The sequence below is a fragment of the Crocuta crocuta genome, unplaced genomic scaffold, assembly GCF_008692635.1.
Source record: "Crocuta crocuta isolate KB4526 unplaced genomic scaffold, BGI_CrCroc_1.0 scaffold709, whole genome shotgun sequence".
NCBI lineage: Eukaryota > Metazoa > Chordata > Mammalia > Carnivora > Hyaenidae > Crocuta > Crocuta crocuta.
The window spans coordinates 3673285-3681310 of NW_027530619.1; the positions used below are offsets into that span (position 1 = coordinate 3673285).

At 32.8% G+C, this 8026-nt stretch overlaps 1 long non-coding RNA gene across 1 annotated transcript in view; it reads left to right on the forward strand.

Annotated features, from left to right (window-relative positions):
• The window catches only part of LOC144234772 (uncharacterized), a 46664-nt gene extending 43612 nt beyond the window's left edge, over positions 1 to 3052 (forward strand). Inside the window, exon 3 of the long non-coding RNA XR_013336074.1 lies at positions 2983 to 3052. This is a non-coding gene — a long non-coding RNA (uncharacterized LOC144234772). The remainder of the gene's footprint in view (positions 1 to 2982) is intronic.
• Positions 3053 to 8026: the final 4974 nt, after the last annotated feature.

Genomic DNA, 8026 nt, shown 5'->3' on the forward strand with positions numbered 1-8026 from the left:
TTATAAAGTGATTCTGTATGTTTGTTCTTTATATTATCTTCATATGTTTGAATAAAAGAATTGCTTATTATGAAGATTAGTTAAACTGCTGGATCTAATACATTTATGATAAGTACCAGGATGCCTATGTGAAAGGAGTCGATATTTCTATCTTTACATCACATTTCTTTAATGATTTTGCACTATTCAGCTTTGCCTTTTCAATTGTTCCTACTCTTTTCCACTTTTGTTTGAATTTTATTTTTTTGCTCACATATATATTTCCTTCCTTTCTGTTTATTCAGTAAATGCTGTCGCCATGCCTACAAGTTTTTATATAAAGAACTTTCTACTTTTGTTAAGGTAAAATATTTCAGTTTTAATTAGAATTTCCTTTTTTACTCAAGATTTATTTAGGAGTATATAAACTTGGTTTCTAAATACATAGTATTGTTATACTTTTATTATAATTAACTGGGATTTCTAGTTAACATTTTTGCCATCAGGAAATGTGATCTGTATGATTACAGTTATTTTTATTTTTCTTCGCATTGTTTCAAAACAGCTTCAAGGTTGCACTAGCATTATAAAATCATGCACCTGTATTTTAAATTTTTTTCCCAACAATCTTGGGAAATTTCAGAACATTTAATAATGAAATTTATTTAGAAAAAGAATCATGATTAAATGTTAAATATCTAGTTTTATTCATAAGGATGAAATGAAAATCACAGTTGACATGAATTTAAATAAATGTATATGCCCCTTTTCTCATTGTCAGAGATAAGTAACTGGGTGGAAGTAAAATTTAATATAAAATAAATCACCTTCCCTGTAAAAATAATTTCAATAGTATTTTGAAAACACGTTAAAATTCTAGTCACTTAATTTTGTTTGCACCTGTAGTCTATTTTGTGGGGAGTTTACAACGCAAATTCCTCATAAGGTGAAAGAAGAGGCAATTAAATCTCAAATGTTACTGCATATTTTTTATTGAATAATGGTTTCCATATTGATATATTTAATGTTAAACTAAAATTATGTGAGAATGGAAACCATATGGAAATAATATTAAAATTTGTAGAGCACAGATATTTTTACCCAAGTTTACACATGAAAGTGTATATGTTTGTGTGTGTTGCAAATCACATGTGTTAACAGACTGTAAGAGAAAGGAAACCTGGTAAATGATGTTAATACAATTGCTCTGTCAGAGTGCAGGATATTTTTAAGTTTTTTAATCTTTTTTTAATCATTCAACTATATCCTGTGAATATCCTCCAAACTGTTATTACTGTAATCAATTATATTTGTGATGTCAACGTACTTACTATGGGCTGAACGTTTGTGTAGAAGTTCTGAGTCATAATGTAATGGTATTAGGAGGCTTTGGCAAGAGATCAGATTATGGGAGTAGAGCCCTCAAGCATGGATTTAGTGACTTTAAAAAAGCAACCCCAGAGAGGTCCCCTGCTTCTTCCACCAAGTAAGGACATGGTGAGCAGTATACACTCTGAAACCTAGAAGAGGGCTCTCACCAGAACTCGACCATGCTGGCACCGAGATCTCAGACTCCCAGCCTCCCAAAAGGTGAGAAATAACTTCATGTTGTTTATAGCCACCCGATCTGGGTTACTTTGTGGTAGCGCCCTGGACTGACTAAGACAACACATTTCATTGTGTAGAAATTGCATAATTTAGTCAATTTCCTAACAGGAATTTTCTTGAGGAATGATAGAATAAGTATATGTGTCTTTAGCTTCCACATTCGTCTCTCTAGGATAGATAATACAATTGAATGCTGCCCCTTACTCTTCACAATTCCATACGGTTGCTAAGTAATCCACTTATTTTATAGACAGAGGACCTGAGGGACAGGAAAGGTAAATGTCTTTTGTATAGCCACATAATATTCTCTCTTTATGGGCATATCAGTGAATGAATGAATAAAGGTAATTCGGTGATCTTTTATATAGTACATGTTAATATGTTTGTTCTCTTTTTTTTTCTTTCTCTCTGATGAACACAGCACAGCTCTAAAATAAGTGGCTTGTTTCATTGTAACTACTTTCTCTACCAAGTTTCCTACTGTTGTGTCACTGTCATGTGTAGGGTATACATGTGCCTCAAGTCATTGATACCCTTATCCTGAGCCTCCAATGAGATCCTTTCAGGGAAGAAAAAAGCCTCATCTTCTAGTGTATCATTTAAATGTCATAATGTCAGTGTATCTTAGTATGAGACTGTTTAGGAAGTTATCTTAGTGATCTGGTAAATTTGCAAGATTTATATCTATGGATTAGGTCTCTGGTGAAAAGTGACACAGATGGGCAGAATCATAATTTCTTGGTCAGCCGCATTAATCTGTTTGAATCCAGAGAGTAATTTTTAAGGGATATCTCAATCAAATGCATAATATGTTATTTTCTAGGAGATTCCTAACTTCAGTAAGCAAAGTTTAGAAATGTGTAAGGCTTGAATATTACTTTTTTTCCTCTTTTCTCATTATAGGCTAAGTTAGCTACGTAGCACCTTTAATAAAGTTTTAACAGGATGGATTTCAACCTTAAATTTCTTAAAATCTGCTATCTGTAAAAGTGACAGGATAGAGAATTAAAAATGAGAGAAAGAGATGGGGGCCAATATCTTAGGGAAAAACTTGTCATAAAACAATCAATTTACACTCCTTTAATAAATAATAGACTTCCTTTCATATGGTTTGATTTTGGCCTCTAAAGTCCATTATCACAAAACATTTCTTACATGTTTTTTTTCTTCACTGTAGATTAAAATTACAGGATGTCTTGTATGCCTGTATATGTTAAATATGCAGCAAGCCACTACCAATATCTCTTCTGGAAGCCTATAACCTTTATGCAAATTTATATATTTTTAAATAATCAAATTGAAACTCTGTTTGGAGGTAACTCTTCTTAGGGTTCACATTTCTGTGTATCTTAGAAGCAGAGACAGAGATTAATTACTTTCTGATTATCTTTTCAGGGTTACTGTATAGCAAACAGCCTTGGAAGAGACAGATGGTCTTCTGCGGGAGAAAAGAAGGAACACACTTAACTATACAGTATAAAGAACTGGATTTCCTTGCTCAGGTTTCTTCTGCTTTAATGCAACTCATTGAATTTGTAGATGTCACATTGGCCTTCTTCTCATCATCTTGTGGGAATTGGGGCTCAGAGAACTGGCATAAAAAAGTGTTGATATTCTGCAACTACTATTTTTCCGGGTGGTAAAATGCTGTGTCCCTGACACAGGTTCTCATGGCCTCCTCTGTATATGTGAGTCTGTAGCAGGCCAACTTCTCGGCTGGCAAATAAGATACACCTTAGATTTTTTGCTCATTGACAAATACTAAATAAAATGAACTTCATTTATTTTAAGAATAATCATTTAATTATATATTATACATACATGGATGCACACACAAGTTCTTTTTTCTCTCTTTTTCATGTGTTTCAGAGTATATCCAAGGGTGTAAAATAGTTGATGAATGTACTTTCTTAAAAAATGACTATGTCAAGTGCCAAGATAAAATGCTAGTGAGAAAATCTTTAACTGAATTGTTATATAGTCACTTTGGAACTGTGATTATAGTTGTCTTTCAACACAACATGAACCTTAGAAATTCTTATATTCCGTTATTTATTTTGTTTGACATCTATGTGTTTTATTAATTTTTCTTAATGTTTTACTTATTTCTGAGAGAGAGAGAGAAAGAGAGAGAGAGAGAGAGAGAGACAGCACGAGCTGGGGAGACACAGAATCTGAAACAGGCTCCAGGCTCCGAGCTAGCTCTGTCAGCACCAGAGCCCTATGTGGGGTTCAAACCCACAAACAGTGAGATCATGACCTGAGCCAAAGTCAGACACTTAACCAACCGAGCCACCCAGGCACGCTGACATCTAAGTGCTTTAAATAGTGCTAAAGTAATACATTTTAAACATGTAGGTACATATTCTATGTCTCTAAGTATGTTTTAGGTATAGGTTTCTTTGATCCTATAATGAAATTCCTCAGTTATAAAATCTCAGATGAAATGGTAGAAGAATGATGGAAACTAGTAGAATTTCTTTACACAGTTTGTAATATATATACAAGAAAATAGCAGAGCACAAATAAATGGAGCACAGCCAAACTAATAGCCTGAAGAATTCATTTAAGGGAGTATTTCCACCCCAGTGGTTAGTACCACAAGGAACCAAGTCAAATAGCTCTGAAGTTTTCAGAAGCAATAGAGGAAAAAGTGCAAAGTTCAAATGAGAACATGTGTGATATTAACACTGAATAATTAATTTTAAGATCCTTTTCTTTCTGTATGGTTTTAAAACTTGTTACCATACCACAAAAACAACCACAGTCATCACAATATGTATTAGAGCACTGTTGATGAAAACATTACATATTTATTGTAGTGTTATTTGAAAAATAGTACCTGATTCAGCTTTCACTCAGATTTTCCTATGATACAATATTTGGTCCACAAAAAAAATGTCTACTCTTCACTCGTTTGATTTAAATTATACCTATGACAAGTAAAAATATTCAGGGCTACTTGCTCTGTGTAAAGTAGAAGTAAATAGTACTATCTGCAGATGGAAATAATTTTGCTGTTTTTCCTAATCATTCATATTCATCATAATGAAAACATGTTAGGTCTGAGGATATCATGGATACCTTTAATAAATTGTTTATTTTTCCTGTGATAACAGAAGCAAATAGTCCTTCTTCCAAACTTGTTGGAATACGTCCTTAATTTTAAGTTCCTTAAATTACTTTTTTAATGTGGTAGGTTCTTTTGAAAATCATTACATCTATCTCTGTATATAGTTGTTCATAAATGCAAATATATGACAATGTATACATCAATCTAAATTACACTGTTTATCATTAACTAATACATTTATATTTTTAACACAAGTAAAATGTTATACAGTGCAAGAGTTTAAGAATTAATTGAATATGAAATAAAATAATTAATGATCACACTCTGTAGATACCTTATATTAACCAGTTACTAACTTTTTTGGGGCGCCTGGGTGGCTCAGTTAGTTAAGCGTCGGACTTCGGCTCAGGTCATGATCTCATGGTTAGTGGTTTCGAGCTCTGTCAGACTGTGCTGACCACTAGCTCAGAACCTGGATGCTGTCTTCGGATTCTGTGACTCCCTCTCTCTTTGACCCTCCCCTGCTCACGCTGTCTCTATCTCTCTTTCAAAAATAAATTAAACATAAAAAAATTTATAAGTGATAAAATACCACAAACTCGGTGGCTTAAACAATGGAAATGTATTGTCTCACATTGGGTCCCCTAGGTGGCTCAGTTGGTTAAGCGTCTGACTTTGTCTCAGGTCGCGATCTCAAGGTTTGTGAGTTTGAGTCCCGCGTCGGGCTCTGTGTTGACAGCTATCTCAGAGCCTGGAGCCTACTTCCCATTCTGTATCTCCATCTCTCTCTGAGCCGCCCCTGCTCACTCTGCCTCTCTCTCTCAGAAATAAATAAAACATTAAAAACAATTTAATAAAAGAAAATGTATTGTCTCACACTTATGTAAACTATAAGTCCAAAATCAAGATGTCTATAGAGTTGACTCCTTCTAAGATGTGTGAATGAAATGTCTGACCCAGGCCTTTCTCCTTAGCTTGTAGAATGCTGGATTTTCCTTACATCTCTTTATAGTGTCTTCCTTCTGTGAATAGCTCGGTGTCCAAATTTCTCTTACAGTGTGATGAGTCATGTTTGATTAAGATCCACTTTTATAACCTCATTGTAATTTGATTATCTCTATAAAGATGCTATCTTTACAGAAGGTAATATTCTGAGGTATCAGGGATTAGGTCTTCAATATACACTTTTGGTAAAGACACCATTCAACTCATAACAACTAGCTTGAACCATAAAAATTTGGAAAATCAAGGACAACTGATAGATTTCTTACAAGCTCTCATAAACTACTGTTGGAGTTACTTATGCAATTTTTATTTATGGGCAAACTGGTACTATAAAATAATGAATTACTATGATTTTTAAGACAGTGACCTAACTATACGTTCAGATTTTAACATGGTAAATTTTAGTATGAGTGTAGTTCTTTATACATACATATATATCTCTATATACATCTATATGTATGTATAGATACATACATATGTATATGTATGTAAATGTATCTACATATATGTAGATATATACATACGTATCTATCTAGATATATACGTATGTATAAAGAACATACATATATATGTTTTTTTAATTTTAGAAGTCATAATCATTTCAAAGCCCCTACCAGATGGCTTCCCTAGTGAATTTTATCAAACATATCAAGAATAATTGATATCAGTGCTCCTTCAATTCCTTCAAAAGTATGAAAAGAACAGAACACTTCTAAATTCATTTTAGGAGACCAGCATTGCTCTGATAAAAATGTCAGAAAAAGATACTGCAAGAAAGAAAAACTACAGACCAATATCCCTGATGAACATAGGTGGAAAAAAACAACAACAAAACACTAGCAAACAGAATTTAACAGCACACTGAAAGGATTATACATCATAGTCATATGGGATTTATTTCTGCAATGGAAGGATAGTCAACATATTAAAATTCAATACATTAACAGATAGATATACATGATCATCTCAACTATGCAGAAAAAAGTATTTAACAAAATTCAACACCATTGCATGATTTAAAAAAAAAAACGCACAACAAACAAGATATAGAAGGAAACTACCTCTGCATAATAAAGACCTTAAAAACTTCACAAGCTAAACTTACACTCAAAAGTGAAAGACTGAAAACTTTTCCTTTGGATCAGGAATAAGACAATGATGCCTGCTCTTACTATTTCTATTTAACGCAATTCAGGATGTCCTAAGCAAGAAAAATAAAAGTTAACTAAGTTGGAAAGAAGAAATTAAAATATCTCTGTTCACCAATGATACAATCTTATATGTATAAAATCCTAAAGATTACACACACACACACACACACAGTGTCAGTTAAACCTAACACTAATTTAGTAAAGTTCAAAATATAAAATCACGCAAGAAATCAGTTGCATTTCTATAACTAATAATAAATTATACCAAAGGAAAATTAAGAAAAAATTACATTTACAATAGCATTAAAAAGAATAAAATACTTAGGAATTAACTGGGGGTGTGGGTGAAAGACTAATACACTGAAAACTAAAACATTTCTGAAAGAAATTAAAGAAGGCATAGAGAAATAGAAAGATATCTTGTGTTTGTAAATTGAAAGACATAATATTGTCAAGATATAATACTCTCCACAGTGATCTACAGATTCAGTACAATCCCTATCAAAATCACAATTAGTTTTTTTCAGGGATAGAAAAAATCATCCCCAAATTCATTCCTTGGAGTCTCTGTCCCCAAATGCATTCATATTCTGAGCTTCTATGTGTTAGAACTAGAGTATCTGAATTTGAGGGAGTAACACAGTTCAGTCCATAAGAAACCTGAACCCAGAAAGTGGAGATTTTTTTCAAGTCATGGTCATTTGAAGCTCCATAATTTATTATTTTTGCTGTTCTTGCTGTCATTATTATCATTAAATCTTTTTTACAGGGTCTGAATAAAAGGTATTTGTTTATGTATGGAGGATTAGAGATTGAGAATCATGGCTGTATATTTCATATTAGACATGTTGTATATTTTCTCTTGATTCTGTAATGAAATCGAGATTTTTTTCAGTTTCAAACCTTAAATTTATTAAAATGATTACCCTCTTATGCTCTGAATCATTAAGAACCATAACAAATACTTACATAAAGCATACCAAAGTGCCAGGCATTATTTTTAACTGTTCAGTATCCCCATTTTGTGGGTGAAAGACTTTTAGGAAGAAGTAATCTGAGAGGAAGATACGTATACATGCCTAATGTAACAGTGTCAAGGCAAGTGGATTAATATTGTGTTTTCTGATACACAAAGCAGGAAAAAAGGAACTGTAAGGGAAGTAAGTCTTGTCCAGAGGAGTGAACTATTTTGATGCCCATGTCTTTTGCT